General features: G+C 37.4%; 1 protein-coding gene across 4 annotated transcripts in view; it reads right to left on the bottom strand.

The window, feature by feature from the left end:
- The window catches only part of LOC139976256 (uncharacterized), a 112,146-nt gene that overhangs the window by 14,724 nt on the left and 74,450 nt on the right, over positions 1 to 22,972 (bottom strand). The window contains exon 1 of one of the 4 annotated variants that reach the window (XM_071984894.1): positions 17,957 to 18,186. The exons of the other annotated variants lie outside the window; for them this stretch is intronic. The gene's annotated coding sequence lies outside the window, so the exon portion shown is untranslated. Of the gene's footprint in view, positions 1 to 17,956; positions 18,187 to 22,972 lie in introns of those variants that run through there. 4 annotated transcript variants of the gene reach the window in all.

The raw sequence follows: 22,972 nt of genomic DNA, 5'->3' as shown, positions 1-22,972 counted from the left end.
TTGCTGTTGAGATGAACAGAACCAATCGATGGTTGAAGTGAACTAATTAGGACGGCCGTGAATGTACACATTATGAGTCACTTCCCCATACCTAGAAACAATTATACACATTTATCATTAATATACATCTTGTAACTGCGGTTCATGCATGCTATGCATCGAGAGTAGATATGCCATTCTGCGTCACATTTTATCTTGAAACTATTGTTTGTTTTTTCATCATGGAGGTTTTGATTTTGATCATCTGACTGATCATGGGATGATAATTTAAATGTCACAATTTAACATTTTGCTTTCCTTGAAAACACCAAAACAAACAAAAGACAAAAACCAAAAATTTGCAGTCAAAGTATTTCAAGGCAAATTGAGGCTCTGTACGTATATTAGCAGTATTTGATACAGAGCAGTAGGCTGTACTGATATGAGTAGTAAAATATACCAAATAGTTTAACAGTACACTATGACAATTGCATGCGTTCTGTATGTAAGTAAATAAATATTACATATAAGTGTGTATATATTTATGTGGAATTACGACCTTCCTTATATCGGTTTCGAACCTCTGGACATACAATCAGCATCAATAGCCTAGTGGTTAGGGTGTCCGCATATAAAGCGGGAGGCCCGGGTTCGAATCCCGGTGGAGGCTGGAAGTTTTTTCACTGTTCTTGATTTTCCAACTCACTACGATTTCAATTCTATATATATATCTATATATAAATATATATATATATATAAATATATATATATATATATATATATATATATATATGTATATCATTTCAAATATATATATACATACATACATAATGATATATACATACAGATATATATAAATATAATGGCTCTTTCACTGCATGATGCATGGAGGTAAATCACGCAACCTACTTCCAGGAACTTTCTAGTGCTGTGAACTTTTGCACAATTGCCCAAGAAAAACAAAAGCAGCCTACATAGAGCGCTGTCATCACCTGCTACGATGATTCAAGATGGAGTACATTAAAAGACGGGTGAGAATTCGGATGAGCTGTCAATGATTTACCCTCGTGTCTGACGAATCGTCACCTAATAAAAACAAAAGCTAATTAAATACTTCCAGACGTCACATCCTCCACGGTACATCACAACCGAGTGAATCCCCGGCTCCCGATTTGTACAATGTACAGTACAGCATTATAATGTGAGTTTACGTTTCTGTAGGCCTAATTATAATCTATCATCATGTTTCTTCATAGGATAGAACCCGTCGAAGCCCTCTACTACGCAAGTTATTATGGTGATGTAAAATTGTCATTGGTTTGATTTTAACATGTTGTATGCCAGCATCGACTAGTTCGGCAGATGACAGTCCTGACTATGAAATAATATTGTCGACCTATCGAAGACGAGGTCTGCCAGGCCCCCGACGAGTACCGGCAGGAAGACCACCAATCGTAGCACGTGCAAAGCCACCCTGTCTTGCCACATGTCCAAGCCACATGGTTTTCCTATAATCTATATAGCCCTGTAATTCTCAGAGACTTAGTATTGGTGATTTCAGCATTTCAATTCTAGCTTTATAATGTGAGTCACTCTATAACATGTTGTATGCCAGCATCGACTAGTTCGGCAGATGACAGTCCTGACTATGAAATAATATTGTTGACCTATCGAAGACGAGGTCTGCCAGGCCCCCGACGAGTACCGGCAGGAAGACCACCAATCGTAGCACGTGCAAAGCCACCCTGTCTTGCCACATGTCCAAGCCACATGGTTTTCCTATAATCTATATAGCCCTGTAATTCTCAGAGACTTAGTATTGGTGATTTCAGCGTTTCAATTCTAGCTTTATAATGTGAGTCACTCTATAACATGTTGTATGCCAGCATCGACTAGTTCGGCAGATGACAGTCCTGACTATGAAATAATATTGTCGACCCATCGAAGACGAGGTCTGCCAGGGCCCCGACGAGTACCGGCAGGAAGACCACTAATCGCAGCACGTGCAAAGCCACCCTGTCTTGCCACATGTCCAAGCCACATGGTTTTCCTATAATCTATATAGCCCTGTAATTCTCAGAGACTTAGTATTGGTGATTTCAGCGTTTCAATTCTAGCTTTATAATGTGAGTCACTCTATAACATGTTGTATGCCAGCATCGACTAGTTCGGCAGATGACAGTCCTGACTATGAAATAATATTGTTGACCTATCGAAGACGAGGTCTGCCAGGCCCCCGACGAGTACCGGCAGGAAGACCACCAATCGTAGCACGTGCAAAGCCACCCTGTCTTGCCACATGTCCAAGCCACATGGTTTTCCTATAATCTATATAGCCCTGTAATTCTCAGAGACTTAGTATTGGTGATTTCAGCGTTTCAATTCTAGCTTTATAATGTGAGTCACTCTATAACATGTTGTATGCCAGCATCGACTAGTTCGGCAGATGACAGTCCTGACTATGAAATAATATTGTCGACCCATCGAAGACGAGGTCTGCCAGGGCCCCGACGAGTACCGGCAGGAAGACCACTAATCGCAGCACGTGCAAAGCCACCCTGTCTTGCCACATGTCCAAGCCACATGGTTTTCCTATAATCTATATAGCCCTGTAATTCTCAGAGACTTAGTATTGGTGATTTCAGCGTTTCAATTCTAGCTTTATAATGTGAGTCACTCTATAACATGTTGTATGCCAGCATCGACTAGTTCGGCAGATGACAGTCCTGACTATGAAATAATATTGTTGACCTATCGAAGACGAGGTCTGCCAGGCCCCCGACGAGTACCGGCAGGAAGACCACCAATCGTAGCACGTGCAAAGCCACCCTGTCTTGCCACATGTCCAAGCCACATGGTTTTCCTATAATCTATATAGCCCTGTAATTCTCAGAGACTTAGTATTGGTGATTTCAGCGTTTCAATTCTAGCTTTATAATGTGAGTCACTCTATAACATGTTGTATGCCAGCATCGACTAGTTCGGCAGATGACAGTCCTGACTATGAAATAATATTGTCGACCCATCGAAGACGAGGTCTGCCAGGGCCCCGACGAGTACCAGCAGGAAGACCACTAATCGCAGCACGTGCAAAGCCACCCTGTCTTGCCACATGTCCAAGCCACATGGTTTTCCTATAATCTATATAGCCCTGTAATTCTCAGAGACTTAGTATTGGTGATTTCAGCGTTTCAATTCTAGCTTTATAATGTGAGTCACTCTATAACATGTTGTATGCCAGCATCGACTAGTTCGGCAGATGACAGTCCTGACTATGAAATAATATTGTCGACCCATCGAAGACGAGGTCTGCCAGGGCCCCGACGAGTACCGGCAGGAAGACCACTAATCGCAGCACGTGCAAAGCCACCCTGTCTTGCCACATGTCCAAGCCACATGGTTTTCCTATAATCTATATAGCCCTGTAATTCTCAGAGACTTAGTATTGGTGATTTCAGCGTTTCAATTCTAGCTTTATAATGTGAGTTACTCTATAATTATATTTTCTTCCAAATAGATCAAAGTTTTGCCGATTATGTGACTGCTCAGAATCCACTAGAAATGTCTCTAGCAGCACTATTGCCATTTGCGAGGGGGTGAGGGGAGGGGGGGGGTATTAGGAGAGGAGCAGGGAATAAATATATCAATGCAAAAATATGTAGAGCAGTTTTCGAAACACAGCCGAGAACCATTTAATTTAAGAGGAGACCATGTTCAGAGCCTTCAAAACTGCTAGCAAAAATATGAAAATTACAAAATAATTCCCTGGAGGTGTTGCATGTACATCGAGGGCACCAACATTGCCCGATTTCAACCGTCTTTTCACACACCTATAAATGGTGTGGAATATAATATATTCCAAAACTGCCAACAGTTACGTGTTGCGTGTTAATTGATTGATCAAAGTAGTTAAGGTACTAGTGCATGGCCACCAGTAAAGCATATACCCTAGACCCCTCCCCTGCTCCCCTTCTACCCTCACCCACCCACACCACAACTACCTCCTTTACTCCTCCGACAAATGTTAGAGAGAATTTGATAAAGAATTACACAACCTATCACCATGGCGATTAAACCCTGACATATTCAAATTTGCCAGAAGAGTGCATTAATGTGGTGGGCATTAGGGGCAAAAGAAAAATCCCTGGGAACCAATTCTAAAAATAATGTCCCTCAAATAAGACCCCTACCTCTGCTACCCTACCCTCAAATTGTTAGAACAAACAACCAGCATTACAGTACTTCTAAAAAGAAATCCCAAATTGTCCAGAAATATTAAGTCACAATTCAATTTGAAAAAAAATTGATTCATAAACCTAAAATTAATAAATTTCACATCGTAAGTCAGCTCCGACATTTTAATTTTCTAGGGGGTATGGTGCTGAGACATTATCCATGGCTGTTATAGCGAAAAATATTTTCTGTAACATTTTTTGACGACACCACGCATATATTCCAATGCCAATTAAAGTCTCTCTAATGGTTGACTCGCTTAGATCCGTGGCGACAGATCTCCGGACATGCAACGTCAACACGACAATGATTCCCTCTGATTAACCCAGAAACCAGCAGACACGATCATCGTCAAATACGGAATGTTTACTCCATTTGGTAAATAACTCCTTGAACACTGCCCTCAGCGATATCAAACCGTTTAACCACGGCTGCACTGCTCTGGCACAGAATACCTTCGAGAAGTTAAGTATAATTAACATACATAAGACCATGATCACGCCTTGCAAATCGTCTCTGTATATAAGAGTGCATAACCCACTTTTTCCGCCTTCTCTATAAATAAACCCAGCAGTTATAATAAGGGTACAGTACGACTACTTGCGAGTTCGTGTACGGTATTTGCCGAGGGGCTAAGCTCTCTTACGTACGATGCGGTTCTGACTTATAATCGGAGACTTCCAGGTTAGATAACATTTGGTAATGGGATCACGACAACCACTCTGAAATTAAAAACCATTTCACAACATCGGTATTAAATGGGATAAAACTCTTGGCCCACAGCTGTAGTAGCTGAAGGTAGTAAAATCCTTGTCACTGCAGCTCAGAGCTCAAAGCATCTAGATATCTTCTGTACAAGACAGCAGAAAATTATAAAAAGAAACACATGGAGGGATTAAAACTACTGAGAGGGTTGCAGACTTTCGGACTGGATTAAGGCAGGAAGTGACATATATATCTATTCAAAGGAGTGTATCATACCATCGATACAATATTATAGATAGGAGTAGATTGTAAGGGAGGCTGTATAGGACATAATTCTATATTGTTCCACAGCAGCTTCCCACAATACTGAGGCACTAAAAATATAATACTGGGTGTGATCAGCAGGGATAATTGCTATTGTTTGATATTTAATCTATCCCTGCTGACTAGGATTTTGAAACAACGTGCAGCTTTTCTTTTTGAAAGGTGCCCAAATGTACGGAAGCTTAAAAGTGCCATCAACATAAGAAACACTTTGCCCCATAAGTGGACATTTTTCAGTAAATTGTTTAGATAACAAGATAATATCTTATCAAAAATCAGAAAAACGTTGGATTGCTCAGTTGCTTTAACTGAGCAATTGAACAATTTTCTGCAAAATGTTTAATTAACAACTAATCGTATCTCGTCAATTTCAACAATTTTCGGCAAATTGTTTAATTGTTAACTTCATTCCATCTGAGAAATTTTCTGCAAAATGTTTCATTGACAACTTATCATATCTAGATTGGGGAATTTTAATTATCAAATTAAGTGGAGCAGTAGAGGAGGCAGTGGTGGAGTGGGTGGGAGAGTGGGTGGGTGGGTGAGGGAGGGAGGAACTGGCGGGGAAAGGGTAGGGGAGGGGATAAGAGGTGACACAGTTTATGTTGATGTCTTTGTACAGGTTGTAAAGTATATTACTTACAAAACAACTTAACTTCTTAAGTGTTATCCTCCTTAATCTCAAACTTTTCACTCTCTAATTGTCTTAATATTTGACTTAAGTTCATGACTTCGTAAGATGTCATGCAATTGATCTATTTACCCATGCACAAGCATCGTGTCCATCTGGTAGTTTGTCCAAATTAAGCCAATCACAACTTTTCATTCACACAACTAAAGATGTTTTTGTTGAACTAAACTGCACTGGCCGTGACTTTATATAGAACCATGCATTATATGAACTAGTTCACACATCAAAGTGCAGATATGTTATGCCTTATATAAATTCCACATCAATTCAGGAAGGGATAATCTATGGAGCTGTCAATTCAAAGGATTTTCTAAGCTACAATCCACCTAGAAATTTTGTTGGTGCTTTTTCTCTCTCCACCTCTTTTCTCTCTCTAAATGTAATATATTTCTTCAATTTGGGGCAATAATTGTTTTCCTCCATTCATGCGGAAGTGACTAAACTTCAAGCTGAGTGGTTCCCTGGATGATATATGGAACTAACACCTCATCCAGCTGGACAGTGTCAGGTAAGCCAGTGCCAGTGAGACTGAGAACTTGAACAGGTCATCTCAAACACCTTGCAATTACACCTTCTCATAATTGATTTAAGTTTCCCTATACAAAGCAGCATAGGCATAGGAGGCAGGGGGGCTGGGGAGGGGGAGCTGCAGCCCCCCCAACCAAAATTTTTTGTGAAAATTCGGGCAATATGCTGAGAATTTTTTGGGCACCTACTCAAAGAAAAATAATTTGCAATGTGTTTTTCAATGGTTAAACTTATATTTTTCTTATCATTATTATTGTAACAACTTCCCCAATAATTATAACCAATATGGAAGGGTTATAACACGGAAAATCATTGTATGTTATTGGCATGCGATGTAATAACTGATGCATGCCTATATGATATACACATTAAAGGGTGGAATGCGCGCGGAGGGCGCGAAAAATTTTGGTCATATTTTTCGGGCAAGTCGTTACAGCCCTCCTAAATCAACTTAATTAGGCTCCTATGCCAATGCACAGCAGCGATGCAATTTGTTGAAAATTTTGAGGGCAGTGATATTATAGGTTAATAATAATAATAAGCAATTCTGTTTTCACTTTTACTTTGTGCTTGAACTTATTAATTCCATTTACCTAATAATAGGGAATTACTACACTTGTCCAGCTGATTATCAAGCTATACATGGAAATGAGGTGTTTCATGAATTAGAAAGGTTTTGTATTTGAAATGAAATCATTTTTACTGTACATATTGAGCTCCACGCCCATAGCCAGGCTGGGTCCCAGGAGGCCATCCCCCCTTGTTCTCAGAATACTGCATCCACTCCTCACCCAAGTCCCCCCCCCCCCTCAGGTGAGCAAGCATCATGTGTATAAAAACAAAAAAGTAGCAAGTATAATGTATAATGTGTGGCTCCATAAAGTTTTGCTATATACTGTTCCAACCTCCAACTCAGAATTCATGGGCTGCGGGCAATAGGTTAAAGGGTGTGAAGACTCGCAAAATGAAACGTCTAATGCCGGTTATCTGACCTAGTTTCGAATGAGGTGTAACAGAAGTGTTAGACATCACCATCGACCCCAGAAAATACGCACACAGCTTGCTACCGTCGGTAATTAGACACTAGTGTACAGTCAGTACATACATAGCTGCAGTCATTACCCACAGCACAGTGTACAAATGATACAGCGATGGACATCTCAGGTCCAGCTAAAGATAACAAGGTAACTCGTTTCATTACTGTCTGCATTTGGTAGCGACAAGCAGAAAACTTAACTTGCAAGCAACGGAAAGTTAACTTTTTCAGAGCGTGGCACGCGGTTTAGGGCAAGTCTTCAATACCTTTAAGTACCTGACCCCTCTGATAGCCTGACCCATCTGATAGCCTGCACTCTCCCAGTCACCGATGCTAGAAAACATCACTATAATATCTCAATCATTTACCATTTAAAATGCTACAATTCCAATTGAAAATATGTGACATGATTTAAAAAAAAAAAAAAAAAAAATTATCCCGAAACAAGCGTACAGATCAAACACATGTCGAGGCCAAATTCTCCCATTTTTAGGTTAAGTTTTCAAGTTTTATTTACGCTAATCCAGGTCTCAAAAATGCAGGTGTCTAGAATATTACTATAGTTTACATGGGCTGCTTGCCCCAACCTCTCCCCACCCTCGCCACCACCCTCACCCCACCCTCCTTTACCAATTTATAGTATATATAGGAGTCATGAATCTAGCACCGTCGTAACATCACTACTCACATACAACATTATTAAACTGCAGAGCGTGAAATGGCACAACTGTAATCAATAAAACGTAATTTCATGCTGACCCAGAAATTGTCCAGATATTTCTGTATTATATGATTTAATTTATACCAAAGGAATAAGGACGAACCTTATTAGCTCCCTTTCCAACAAAATCAAGAGTTACATAAAACTTTATACATCGAGTATTAAAGACTACTGGATGTTAACTTGGCCATGCAAATACTTGTTAAGGATATTATTTGGTATACAACTTGCAAGATTAGATAAAATTAAAGGGATTTTTCGTTTTTTAATTCTGGTGATTGAACATATAAAACTTTTGAGTTGTAATGAAGTTCTGTAAAACGAGAGCTTACTTCCATATTTTTTTCAATCTTTAACTTTTTGTGACATCAAATGCAAAAAGAAAGGCTTTCTGAACAAGCTAAATTTACTGTTAACTCAAGTTAACAAAGCATCACACTTAGGATTTAGTAATAAGTGCGATTATGAAGATGTGAAATTAATTAATCTGGCTCAGGAATTAGTGCATTAGGGTTGTATAACAAATGATGCAAATTAGTGACAGAAAATGCAACCATCAAGTAAAATAGGAAATTAACTGTAAGGAAGAGGATAATGACCTTTTGCATATTAAAGGAGACAAGAATTAGTATCAACCTGATGAGGTAACATCCTCGTTGTCAAGCACGATCTTCTTCACGACCTCCCTGAGTAACTCAGCTTCAGTATATACAAAGGCGTAGGAGCCCAATTTGATTTGGGGGGCTGTAACGACTTGCCCGAAAAATATAACCAAATTTTGTTCGCACGTTCAACATCGTAATGTGCATATCATACAGGCATGCATCGGCTATTACACCGCATGCTAATAACATACAATCAGTTGCCGTGTTAGTACCCTTCCATAATGGTTATAATTATTGGGGAAGTTGTAACAATAATAATGATAAATCAAGAGCCTGGATAGGTTGAATTGGGAATGGGGAAGGTGAGGGAAGAGAGGGGAGAAGGAAGTGGAGTGGTTGAGACAGGCAAGCCCAAGCAACATGGTCTTTCGGAATGATTTTGACTGATATCACTAGATCAACTTCTTGTAGAATCAAACTGCCACAGGTATATACAAAACTTCAATTACTGCAATTTAGTGCTAAAAAATGGATATATTGATATGTTAATTAATCGCATAAAATTTAGTGTAAATTCCAACGAAGAGTACATGTCTTAATGGAATAATTGTGTCATAAATTAAGTCTAAAAATGTCCTCATCAATTATGTCTACATATATTTCAAAAATGTCCATACTGTCAGAACAGATAGATGAGGTAACTCTCTTATATATAGCGGCTGGGATTTCTGACGATATCTGAGCTTCATGTGAGGTTTTGAAATCTCCCCTGAGATACAGTATAATCTTGCACTGAACTAATCTTCAATATATGCCAGCTGTTGGTGTCAGTTTCAACTGTCTTTAAATTGCTGTTAAGGGTCAAAGGTGACAATGTGTTATTCCCAATGGCTGATAAAGTCAACATGGAATTAATGTTAACTTATATTTGTATAATATTACACACAATCTGTACATTAAAAAAAAGCAGAAATAAGATTCATGGAGTCATGAGAATCATGAACTGAAAGCCAATTAAATTTAAAACTATTTCAGCAGCAGGCTGTGTGAATGGGAGACATATACCACAAGAGGATTGAGCTGAGGTCGAGTGAGAAGAGGAGAGGAGGAATATATTACAAATGCAGGATGCACAGAGAGAACATTAAGGGTAATGTACCATTTGTAGTGGAAAAGGGGGGTGGTCGGGGGGGGGGGGGCGGGGGCTGGGTTGACCTTCTCGCTGCTGAGAAGTTCTAAACAAACCCAACCATCATCTTAACATAGGAAAGATATGTCAGTATCTATTAAGTATATAAAGAAATTGTTGCTTTGATTTTGTTATAGTAAAACAGCATGAGGACTATAGTACAACAGCATGAGGACTATAGTATTACAACACTACAAGCACCAGTACAACAGCATGAGCACCAGTACAACAGTACAACACTATGAGCACTATAGTACAACAGTATGAGCACTTGTGAGTCATCATGCTGTTGTACAACAGCATGCTGTTGAACTGGTGCTCATGGTGTTGTACAACAGCATGAGCACCAGTAAAACACCATGAGCAATAGTACAACTGCATGAGGACCATAGTACAACAGCATGATTGACTAGTACAACAGCATGAGGACTAGTACAACAGCATGAGGACTAGTACAACAGCATCTCAGGACTATAGTAAAACAGCATGAGCACATTAGTACAACAGCATGTCAGTACTAACTTGAATACAACAGCATGACCATATGAATACAATTACATAGCACTGTTCGAGTACAATGGCGTGACTGTACAGTACAAGTACTAAACTTAGAAGACTGTACATACTGAGACTGTTCGAATATATGCAAGATATACTGTAGATGCTAGAATACCAGTATGAGTATGCTAATATGCAATCAAACAATCAATCATCCATCATCAATCATCATCATCATTATTAATCATAAAAACAATAATTATCATAATAATCACTACACAAACAACCATGCATACTAATCGTGTAATTATCGTTCTGAGCACAGTTTGCATGAATGACTAATTAGCATCTTGACTCTTTTATTTTTCATTTTGCAACAGACAAGCAGATCGTCCTTGATTATATGTATTATAAAATTAATTAGAATCTGACTTGGTTTTCTTTGTTCTTTTTTTATTTCTTATTGTCTTATTACTTGACTTTCTTTTCTTCGACTGTTTTCTACATTTTACTGCCAGTCTTGCTATTTTCAGAAATAATTAAAATGTTGAATGGTTTCTGTTCTTTCCTCAGTGAAAACATTAAAAAGATGGAACGCTGCCCCGACAGGGAAGCTTTTCATGACACAAAGAATTAATATTGCATGGTTACCAGAGATTAATGACTACGTCACTATTCATGATAAAGGAAAAACAACAACAACAAGTTGTGCAGACATATCGCAAATACATCGACTTCGCTCTGCCATTACAAAGTTGTTTTCATTAATTGAATAAGTGTATATGTTAAAATAAATAAACACTTTACCTCCACCCCCTCCCCCCCCCTCCTCCTCCTCCTCTACTCCTATCGACTCCACAATCTCTAAGACATTATTTTTTTGTTTCTTCAAATTTTTTGATATTTTGTAAAATTAGGCATCTGGCAACAACAGAATGGATGATGTCATCAGTGCACCTCAGCAAATAACTGTCTGTGTTTTTTCCTTTCTAATTTGTCAGTCAGTTATCCACAGAGAGGAAATGAATATTTCTACCCAAAAAAAGATACATTTTTGATGAACTTCTTAGTACAGAGAATTTTTGACATGTGCTATGTACTAGAAGCTTAAAGCAAACATTCCAACTGTATCAGGTTTCAGAGGATAAATCAAATCAAGAAAAAGATTATAAAAGCCTAACTAAAAGCATTTGAAGAACATTGACCCAGATGACAATTCATAGACTCTCTCACCCCCCCCCCTCCATCCCCCCCTACTGTGATCAAACTTCCTGGAGCACTTGCCCAGTCAAAATAGGTTACATTCAATCAACCATCACCAGTATGTATTGGGACAGAATATATGTGCAGTTGGTCTGGCCTTCCAACTAAGCAGCAAGGTATACATGTATGTCTCTTCAATATCAGTCCTACATTGTTTCTCATCGAGATAGGATCTTAGTTATTTACATTCCTGGGTTTACTATTTTGATATCCCTCTTACCCATGATGAAAATGGAATGTAACACTTTCTCACTAGGTTTTACTTTCTCTATGTTAATTTTATTTTTTTTTTTGGTGGTAATTTTGAAGACGACTACAATGACTATCTTTGTGAGGTATAAACACAAACATTCAATGACTGCTGAGCAGGGGGGGGGGGATCAGGAAACAAAAAAAAGTGTACATTTTTGATATGTCAGCTGGTCTTGCCCTTTAACTTTATCTTTTTATCTTTTCAAGACATAAAACTAATAACAGAATGGAAGCAGCAGATGTCGAAAAGTAAACTTGTCACGCTCCGAGAAATTTGATGCTTTTACCAGGGAACTTTGATACTTTTTATTGAAAGAAATTTGAAGGGTTCTGGATCAATGGCACATGGTGCCTAACTGCAAGGTAGATTTTAATTTATGTACAGTGATGACAGAGAAATATGAAGAAATTGCAGTTCAGAAACGTACAGAAAAGATAATAATTTGACTGAAATATTAAATAAGTTATAGACCCTCTGAATCACTCCATCAACTCTGTATTTGGCCCAAGAAGCTTGAATTCCATCCATCTTCACACCCAAACCCTACCCCCCCCACCGCCCCACTTCCCTGCAGATGGCATGCAGTCACTCAAAATGGTTCTAAGATCTTGAGCATATTTTAAGTTCTGGTGGAGGAAATTTAGGAAAAGTAGATAGATGATGTTAAAACCAATTTTCAATGAATTAATGTCATGCTAATGTGATAAAAATGTGTGTACCAAATATTATTTCATACCCCTGTCCAGCCTCTTCCACCTCCAACCCCCCCTCCTCACCCTCCCCTTCCTCACCTCAACTAAAAAGAAAGATCATAAAGGAAATATGATTATCTACTGTAGATGTAAAAATTAATGTTTTCCACCAATTCTGCTTATATTATAACGGAGTCAGTTTATTGCATTAGAAACCACCAACTGGTTTCAAATTTTGTCAATGCTAGGCCTGCTTCTGTAATGTTGTTCATCCTTGTTCCTAAGAAAAACTATACAAATTTATTTTTAGCTGAAACAACATGCTAGCAAAATGTCAGGGCTTTGAATTCCTGAATTAAGTTACGTCTTCTAAAATTAATTTCAAACAAACCCCTCGATGCTCTGATCCAACCCCCTCCCCCTACCCACACTCCATCCATGTACCTTTAGCAGCCACTAAACATTTTTAAAGTTTGTCAAAATATTTGACAGTTGAATTTAAACCCAATTTTAAAACAATATTTTATCTTAATATCCGGTCTGATATTTAAAACTGCACGGATGACCAGGCCTGGAGATCAATCAGTTCTCAGCGGAAGATGAGCTGGTCAGAAGGAACTGAGATTAAAGAAAGAGTCATAGATCATCAATCACCAAAACACCAGTATGAAAGTAGCTACTGTACTTTATCACCATATCAACTATATATATATTTATATATATATATTTATTTATGTGCTATATTGCTGTGCAGCATTGTGAGATTGTGCTCATGTGAGGAACGCACGTCCCACAGCGCAAGGAGAGTGCATTATACTGTACAAAAATCAAATTGATTTGTGCCCGTAAATTTAAAGCAGATTTTTAAAGCAATTTGATTTTGCAAAATAATTTTATACAATATATATCTATATAAATATATATATATATATTTATACATATATTTCTCTAAATGCAGCGTAGTTGTTTAACAGTTTTTCCGTTATTCCGTGTATATATATGCATATATTCGATACCAAAGTCAGGTAACTTTAGGCTGAGTTCAATAAACTTGGCTTTTTTATCTCATAGAAAACGGTCTTTTTGAGATATAACTCAGATATAACTTAAGGTAAAACCTAAAAAGCTGGTTAATAAGTTAACTGTTTTATATTTCATTATTAAACTGTAGGCTAATATGAAGACAAAAATATGAAACAATTGAAACATTTAATTCTGCAGGCCTTGATGCACTGCAATTGAACTATGACCTTCAAGGAGTAAAGAAATCAGTAGAAACCTGAATTTAAGCATTGATCTGTACTGTAAGAGATTAATGGGTATTAAGGGATTAAGGTACTATCATATGGGTACAAAGAACCCATTTACATAGTTATATTCTATAAACATTAATAACTATAATTTCTTTAATCGATTTGCAGCAAAACGATCAACAACAACAAAAAAACGGGAACACTGCATGCCCTCTCATTTGGGGACAAAAATCTGTTAATCGATCTGTTTAAATCAAAAGGATTCTCACGGGCTGAAGTTAATTGCTATGATTTACAAAAAATATGCTGGAAAAATTCCAGACATAGCTGGCACAGCATTGGAAGGTTACCAGTTTATTTTAGGTACGGTAGAAATATAGTGTGGGGAGACAGGTAAGCAAACATTTACATCAATCTGATAAAAACTGGGTACAGTAGTAAAGTGAGCTAGAAATTTTGAAAATTTATTTTAAAACATGACCCCCATGTCTCCCTCCCTCCCCCTAACTCCCCCCTTGGCTACATATCTGCTGATCCTAACAATACACCTAGAGCGTCGACCCTCAATTGGTTGCCATCGTCCTCTACAGATGTAAGCTATACAATATTCATAAATACATGTAAAATGATATAGATATAAATTGAAAAAAAAAAAGTCCATTAAAATGCAAACCTGTGAGGTTCCTAATATAACCTTTCATAATGACTGTGCGGGATTGTGGCATTGTGTATACGTCAGTATTACAACTGCATATTCCTACTCTCTCTCTCTGTCTCTCTGCGGAACAAGTCACTCCTGACACCCCCCAGAGATTCATTGTGAACTTATCTATTATTCAAAACCCGATTTCATCACTATTCATAGTGTGTGCATTCGATAGTAGCACAACTTCATCAAAATTTGTAAATTTTCGCACTTCCAGTCGCGAATTCTCATATTGCGAGTCCGTAAAAAGGGGGAAGTAGAGGTGTCGAAATCCTGAAAAAAAGTGCCCCAGAATTAGCCTAAAGGAACAGGTTTGGGTTTTTTTCCCCCTGTAAGTTATGCACAGCTAGAGCATACAATGAATAGGAGGTAAGAGCTATAGCTTGAAGCAGTTGGTCTAGACGAAATAATCTAAAAAAAAAACTAAAAAAAACAAACAACACAATTAAACTAATAATGATGATTTTGAAAATAACCTCAACCCGCAATCTCCCCCCGACCCCCCCAAAATAAAAATTTACATATATTTATATATATATATATATATATATAGGGAACAGGACACTTCGCCCAACAACCATTTCGCCCAACTGCCATTTCGCCCAACCTTACCATTTCGCCCAACTAGCTTGGTCATTTCGCCCAACCAGCCTGGTCATTTCGCCCAACCAGCCTGGTCATTTCGCCCAACCAGCCTGGTCATTTTCGCCCAACCTTGATTAAATATGATAGGCCTACTTCAAAAGGAAACGTTCAGGAATTGTTAACGTTACAGGATACGAACCGAATATTAAGGTATCTTGAGGATGGATCATATTACGGACGGGTTTTATATATATATATATTTTTTTCAATTTAATAAGGAAACGTTCGGGAATTGTTAGTCAGTAGGATGGATCAGTGTTTTAGGGGTTAGGTTTGATAGGTTTTTATGAAGACCGATTCTCCTTTGTTTGTATAATAATATAACTTCCATTGTATGCGTAAACGCCTAAAGTAGTGTAATCCTCCCATTATACCCGAAATAACTGCTCAGACTCCGATCGATATCGAGCGGACCTCACTTTATTTACCTATTACGAACTAACCTAACCCAAAATAAATTAAATTGAACTAGTGGAATAGAAAAAGTAATATTATTCTGACTGAATATTAGTAAAAATAAGGTTGGGCGAAATGACCAAAATGGTTGGGCGAAATGACCATGCTGGTTGGGCGAAATGACTATGATGGTTGGGCGAAATGACCATGCTGGTTGGGCGAAATGACCAGGCTGGTTGGGCGAAATGACCTGGCTGGTTGGGCGAAATGGCAGTTGGGCGAAATGGTTGTTGGGCGAAGTGACTAGAAAGCTATATATATATAATATGGTAAAAGCATCATAATTCATCCTTGTAATTATAATTTTGTATTTTTCAGTTTTATCTATGATTTTGTAAATATGGAAAGCTCTGAACTATTCTTCATAGAGTTTTCTACCGCTCTAAAATACACCGAATGATATCTGTCTCAAAATCACACCGAGGCATGTAAATTTATACATGATTGGAACAATTAAAAGATGTTTGACTCTTTAATAAATTGCATTATTCAAAATAACCAGCTCTTAGCTAATTTGAACTACTATGGAATTCTGGAACAGCTACTCTGGTACTGAGTAAGTGGCTGCATGAGCACACATCAACATGTTCTTAGTTGAAAATAAACCACCAACCAGCTGTTTTATTTATCAATCCCCACCATCATGTGTGAACTCTGCTGCCATGTGTATCTTTGAATTTACATATTCCCATCAATCACGAAATTCACACTACAATTTACCTGAAAACGGTATGGAATGTCTTACAGAGAAACTTGCATTTAATTAGATCTTACCTCATGTGGAGATTCTTAAAATGAAATATAGTATATATATGGATATGCCATGCTCTTATCTGCTCTTGCACCACTGGTGGCCTCTTTATCGATCTATTTATCAACCTTTTAAATTTTACTGATGTGCTTTTGAATGAAAATCTAGCAAAAACCTATATTTAGAACTCTTCATTCAAAAATATGGCACAGTCGTATAAATGGTACAAACTGTTTGACTTTAAAAAAAAAAAACTTGTTACAAAACAAATATAAAAAAAATATGAAAATAGGAATATATGAAAATATAAATATGAAGAGTTGTTATTAATGTGGAAAATCCTAGGGCACGAGTTGTAAAGTGTGTGTAAAATGTATGATGGTATAAGTAATATTATATATATATATATATATATATATAGAAATATTGGAATACACTAATACAAATTTTGGGTATTAACATTCAAACTGTCTCTGACAATGGACTTCATAAAGTATGATAAAAATAAAAATTAAGGTATATGGGAAAGAGTCATTATTTCTTTCTCAGCTATATTAATGTAACATTAAAAGGCAAATAAACTGGACACAATTAATGATGTATATTGTTGTACAGTACAGTAACTTAAAAATGTTTCCCTGCCAAACTGATTTACAAGTACAGTGAAAACTGTAAAATAGTGAGCCATTTGTACAGCAGTTTGATAATGGTGGATCAGGTGCTGATCAACTTTTGCTGCCACCTTAGTTATCAAATTCAGACATGTATGTACATCCATTGTGTCCAGCTCAATTCCCCTGAATACTAAAATTGATATTCAGGTATTTTCCTAATATTTGTCCTCTCACAAAACATGAACATTCATATAAGATTCTGGGTTGTTAATTAGAAAATTAAATATCCCTGGCGAAGGAGAATATACTGTACCTCAAGGGTATATGGCTTGTATCATATCAAATGTCTCTCAGATTAAAGTTAAAAAAATGAACTTTACCATTAATTGTCCGACTTTTCTCACAGACTAATTTCTCTGGCATTAGATTTAATGATGACGGTTTTATTGAATAAATGTGCCACATATATCATAAAGGAAATGGCAACTGAGCTAGTGCTAACGATGGCAAATTTAACATTATGACTGTCATTGTGAAATAATATAACAATACATTACACCAGTGATGACATGCATGCAAAAATTAAATTTTGAAATAAGATGCATAACTGTTTTACACACATATACACTAGATTTAAGCGGTTCAAACAAATGATTGAGAATTATTTACACATCATTGGCATGGTTTTGTAGTTATGTAATTAAGATATTTAACCTACCCTAAGTGTAGCAAGGGTAATTTAAATATAAGTATGTTACAGCCTTAACAAATTTTGCACTAATATTCTTTGGTAATATCTATATATTAGACCTACCTGTTTTTGTGGATCGAGTCACTTCTAGATTCGGCTATTTCCGATGTCGCAGAGAGAAGTTCTTGATTACGTTAACAAAATACTGTGTTGTTATTACCCCTAACTTTTACTTTTACCCTCTGGATTCTATAATGTAAGTTACTGATATCTGTACAGAGGTGGATTTGTTACTTGTAAACACAAACAGCTGCCATAGACTACGTGAGGAAGCTGCATGGGTTTACAGCTCAAACTCTTGGATATGTGTCAACAGGATGGTATTTCCTAGCCTTCCATTTGAAGTCAGTGGTGCGCAATATCACTGCATAACTCTACCATGGAGATAACTATACAATAATCACCATGTACAAACATGTCATTCACGTGCCATTGCATACCTATACAACTAAGATGCATTGTTACTTTTCTTAAGCCGGGTTTCTGTGGGAAGATCTGTTATTGTTAATTTGTCCCTGATTTTTTTTTTTTTTGTCCTGAAATTCCTTTCAAGAATTAAAGAGATGTAGCCTATATGAATGTGTGACAATTAACAGAGCTAATGGGTGGAATGAAATGGGGGTGTAGGCGGTTTTACACTATCTAACGCAACGTATGAACTTATAGCATGCTCCATGAGGAGCATGCTATAAGTTCATGTTCTTCGGGCCCTCCCTTAAAAATACTTCAGGTTCTTGGCCACTACGTTGCGTTAGATAGTGTAAAACCGCCTACACCCCCATTTCATAGCAACTCTAGAGTAGCTAGGTTGTGAAAGCAAAATGGTATAGTATAAAATATTGGACTCAACAGTGAATAATTATTTATCAGGGACAGACTGATGAGGATCAAGCCCCCCCCCACCACCTACGGCCAAAAAGAAAATAATCATTGGGCCCCTTCTGGACCCAGTCACAGCCACTAAATAGTCAACAATAAATCAAGTCATATACAGTGGGCCTGTCATTGACCTCCTTCTCAAAGGTCATCATTTGCAAACATTGTTCGCACATTAAGTTTGCTAAAAATTGCCGCTAAGAAGTTTATAATTTTTCCAAAAATACAGCTTTCCAGCAGGAAACGTTCTGGACTTCTGCCTCTTCCAGATAATTCCCAGACGATGAAGAAGAATGGAAGACATTTTAAACCAACTTATTGATCGGCACATGATCACTTTGATTTGCAGAATGGCAGCAAAATTATTGCAAGTTGCACGCTGAGCGTTAATTTGTGACAAAATTCACTGACTGTTATTTGACTTTTCCAGCATATTTCGGAGCAATACTGATGTCCGGAAGACCGTTGCGGTTGAGATCTATAATAGCACAATTTTGAGAGCCATGAGCAACATCTTACATAGATTATTAAGGCCTACACAAGAACTTGTACCCAGACATACTAAATATTGAATTTGACTATGAGGCCATAGAGACTAGATCCCCCCCCCCTGACCAACCCTACCCCACTGCTAGACCGGTCAGTCGATCATCGCCTATTACTCAGGGTTATATATTTATTTACATATAAATATTACAAGGCTTGGCCAAAACTATACAACCTCAATGCAGAGTGTAGCTCTTCAGATCTGTATCATGAAACGGTTGTGACACATACCAATGACTAAAATCAAGTTTTAGCATAGAGCCTTTCCCCGATAGCACAATTCACGCAGTACATTATAACCTACCTTTTATAGCTGCCTGTTACCTAACAACCTCTGTTCATAATTTTCATCCCTCTCATATTGCCTTGCCTCAAAAAACGGCCATGCATTATACCAGGCTTTTTTAGATGCCGTTCCTTCAATTTTTCCCTTTCACCTCGTTGTATAGATTTGATCAATGTGTGAATATATAAGGTCAATATTTTCACTTAATATTGAAGCACCTAACCACTCTAACAGTCAATAGCCCTTTAACTTCAAATGCTGACTATTATTCAATTGCCTCTGAGGGTTTCGTTTCCAAGCTCTACATGAAAGAAATAACAGCTCAAAGCAGTGGAGCAATATGCTCATCGGCCCCAAATTTAAACAAATTATTTGTTTATTTTGTCTGGGGTTATTTTTGTCGACGTTCTAACCTTTCTTTTTTCCTAATTGTTTCCTCTTGTTTTCCCCTTTTTTTTCTAGTTACGCAAGTTTCTTGATTTTAATTTCAGAAAAATGTTTCCAAACAACGTTGCATCATGATCGTGTACTGACGATTATATACAATTGAGTTTCATTTTCAATTAGCTTTGCTATGAAGGAAACAATGTTTGTTTACAATGAGGAATAATTTCGGTCTCGAAGGAATTGATAATAACATCTGAGCGGAATTTATGGCCACGTCTTTGCGACAGAACAATTGGAAAAGTATAATGTATGCTGTTTATATATCTAGTACATATAAATTTTGGCAGACTGCATGTGTAGAGAGATTTAACTTTTCATTAATCTGAAATTAGGCTTGATGAGAATGGGGGAGGGGGGGGTGAGGTGAGATCAGGAGTCAGGGAGGAAATAACCTTGGCACCGTGGTCAATTGAGGGCCCCGAAAAATGCAGAGGGGTCCAAATTTCATTGGTGATATAATGTTTAAACTTAATGACCAACGATGAAACATAAATTGCAGAAAAAAGGGGTGTTTGTGAGTGACAGAATTTATCTAATAGTACTGCAATCAACCTGGCCAAAGACCATTTTTCGAGTTGTTTTCAAGCTGTTTTCAAGTGTTTTCAAATTTACCATGAACACATTATCCTACTTACATTAGCTCTGTCCAAAGCAATCTAAGTATAAATTGCAACAATTAAATCAAAACTTCTGTCTTTAAGTTGGTGATATTACAGTCATTTGGTTGCCATTTAGAGAGTTATTAGAGAAATTATTTGTGCCCCTCAAAACTTATACGTCATTTTTTTATAGTTTCATTTACCTGAAGTTTCATGCCTATTATCATTGTTCCTGAGGAAATATTAATTTTGTTTTTTAGTATCCCTTGCTTTCGGTGGTGGAGTATATATATACCATCATATTGCGACCATTCTCGTACAACACAACATTATAGGGATCATGCAATGTGGATTATCCTTTCCGAAAGCATTATCTAGTGCATTATCTGGTGCTAATCTCTGACCCAGTCTGATCTCAAAAAAAAAAAAAAAATCCAACTGAAATTATATCCTAACAAGATGTTAGTTGGAGGTATATTAAACTTAAAAATTTATTATTTCAATTCTTTCCAAATATTTATAAAAAAAAGCTACATAATGATTAAGATTCCATTTTAGGCATAAATATTATTCGGGAACTTGGTTTTATATTAATAACCCCAGTGCTAGCACAAATCTAGAAAGTATAAATCCTCTTCTGTTATAAATGATTTTTTTCTTAAAAGCCTTTTTCTTCATATTTTTGGTATGTACATAGAACACAAGAAATACATTGGAAATAGTTTGAAACATTAAAGTTACATGACTCTGCAGATAAATGACGTAACCCACAGAAATTCCTCTAACTCGATCATTATTCCATTCCTTTCTTTACTTAACCCCTTTCCGTAGCCATTCATCTTTTCTGGACTGTGAAGGCGGACGTGTTTTCATTCACATTTAATCTCGCTCCAATAAACTCAAGGTACATGTATTTCCAGGTAATATATAAGTTTCCATTCATCAAGTCTCACCGAATATTCTTCCGGGGGTTTACTCTGTCATATTTCCTGATAAATCTTTCTCCTGTCATTTTTGACCAACAAAAAACATGCCATAAAAAGTTTGGTAAATTCGTCATCGTTGGGAGTTGTCTTTCTGATATACCCTAAACTAACTGACAATTAATAAATGTATCAACAACGAAGGTAATAAATCCATCTTTCTGAGGGAATTAAAATCCTTTTCTCCTCGGCTTTATGATTATGATTTTTCTCTTATAGATCTCATTGACTGGAGTTTGTGTATGATCCACAGATCCAGCCAAATCTGGTGCAGACTTGCTGATCTCCACATCTTGGGATCGTAATTGCATCGATCCCATTCACAAAATGAAAAAAAAAAACCTTCAATGCGGCAAAGTCCACAGTATAGAATTGCTCCGTATGACCAACCTAATTTAAAGCCTCGTTCGTAAAGGGGGTGATCTGATACCCCAAGGGACAATCGACTTCATACCATGCAAATTATTTATGTACACATATTTGAGATTAGACCCTGCAGTCTTGACCTCCCTTTCGGAAGGGATCCTGACCCCCCCCCCACCCCCCAGAGGGATCAAGATTGTAGTAATAGACGCTCAGGGGATCAGGTGACCAGATATCTACAGTCGTTACTTGCTCTTGTCACTTCCGGATAAACACAGACCGACTGGAGATCTAAAGGTGAGGGTGCATTGTAGTAAAATATCTAGCTGTTTGATTTGTAAACCACCATCGTGACCTCTCTGTGACCTCTGCACTCGCTCTCGTCGTTCGATGTCCATCCCACCCCGCCCGCCTCTCAAATACGGACGTTTCCGGGGTCTGGTTTTTATCACCGTCCCGAAACGAAGGCAAGATCATGAGCCTCCTTGTGCACTCGGAATTATGGATACACTGATCCCGGTCTTTCTCCACTATAGTTGCTGGGACATTCCCCAATCCAACCTCTTACCCTCATGTTATTATACCCACTACAAATAACCACGATTGATTTATGTAAGTAATTTTGTATCGTTTATTGTTGAAACTTTGCAAACAAAAATGAATGTACTCACTTATAGTTTACTTATACTTGTCTTAGGATGATCTTATAGCCAAAAATTGGGTGGGGAGTGTCTTGTCGATCAAGGTATAATATAATATAAAATATAATATGATAAACTTGCATAAAGAAACAATATGGAAGTGATGATCTTTGATCACAGACGGCAATCCTCTGAGTCACTTTTCTGTCTCCTCTTATTGAACATATTAAATTAGCCAGGTAAAAAAAGGAAATAAAAAACCTCTTATCAGTGACCGGCTGATGTGACAGGAAGTCCTGTTTATCTTTACAGTTATCTCGTAAGAATGCTTTCATCAA

The sequence above is a fragment of the Apostichopus japonicus genome, chromosome 11, assembly GCF_037975245.1.
Source record: "Apostichopus japonicus isolate 1M-3 chromosome 11, ASM3797524v1, whole genome shotgun sequence".
Classification (NCBI taxonomy): domain Eukaryota; kingdom Metazoa; phylum Echinodermata; class Holothuroidea; order Aspidochirotida; family Stichopodidae; genus Apostichopus; species Apostichopus japonicus.
This window is presented reverse-complemented; position numbering and strand designations above follow the sequence as displayed.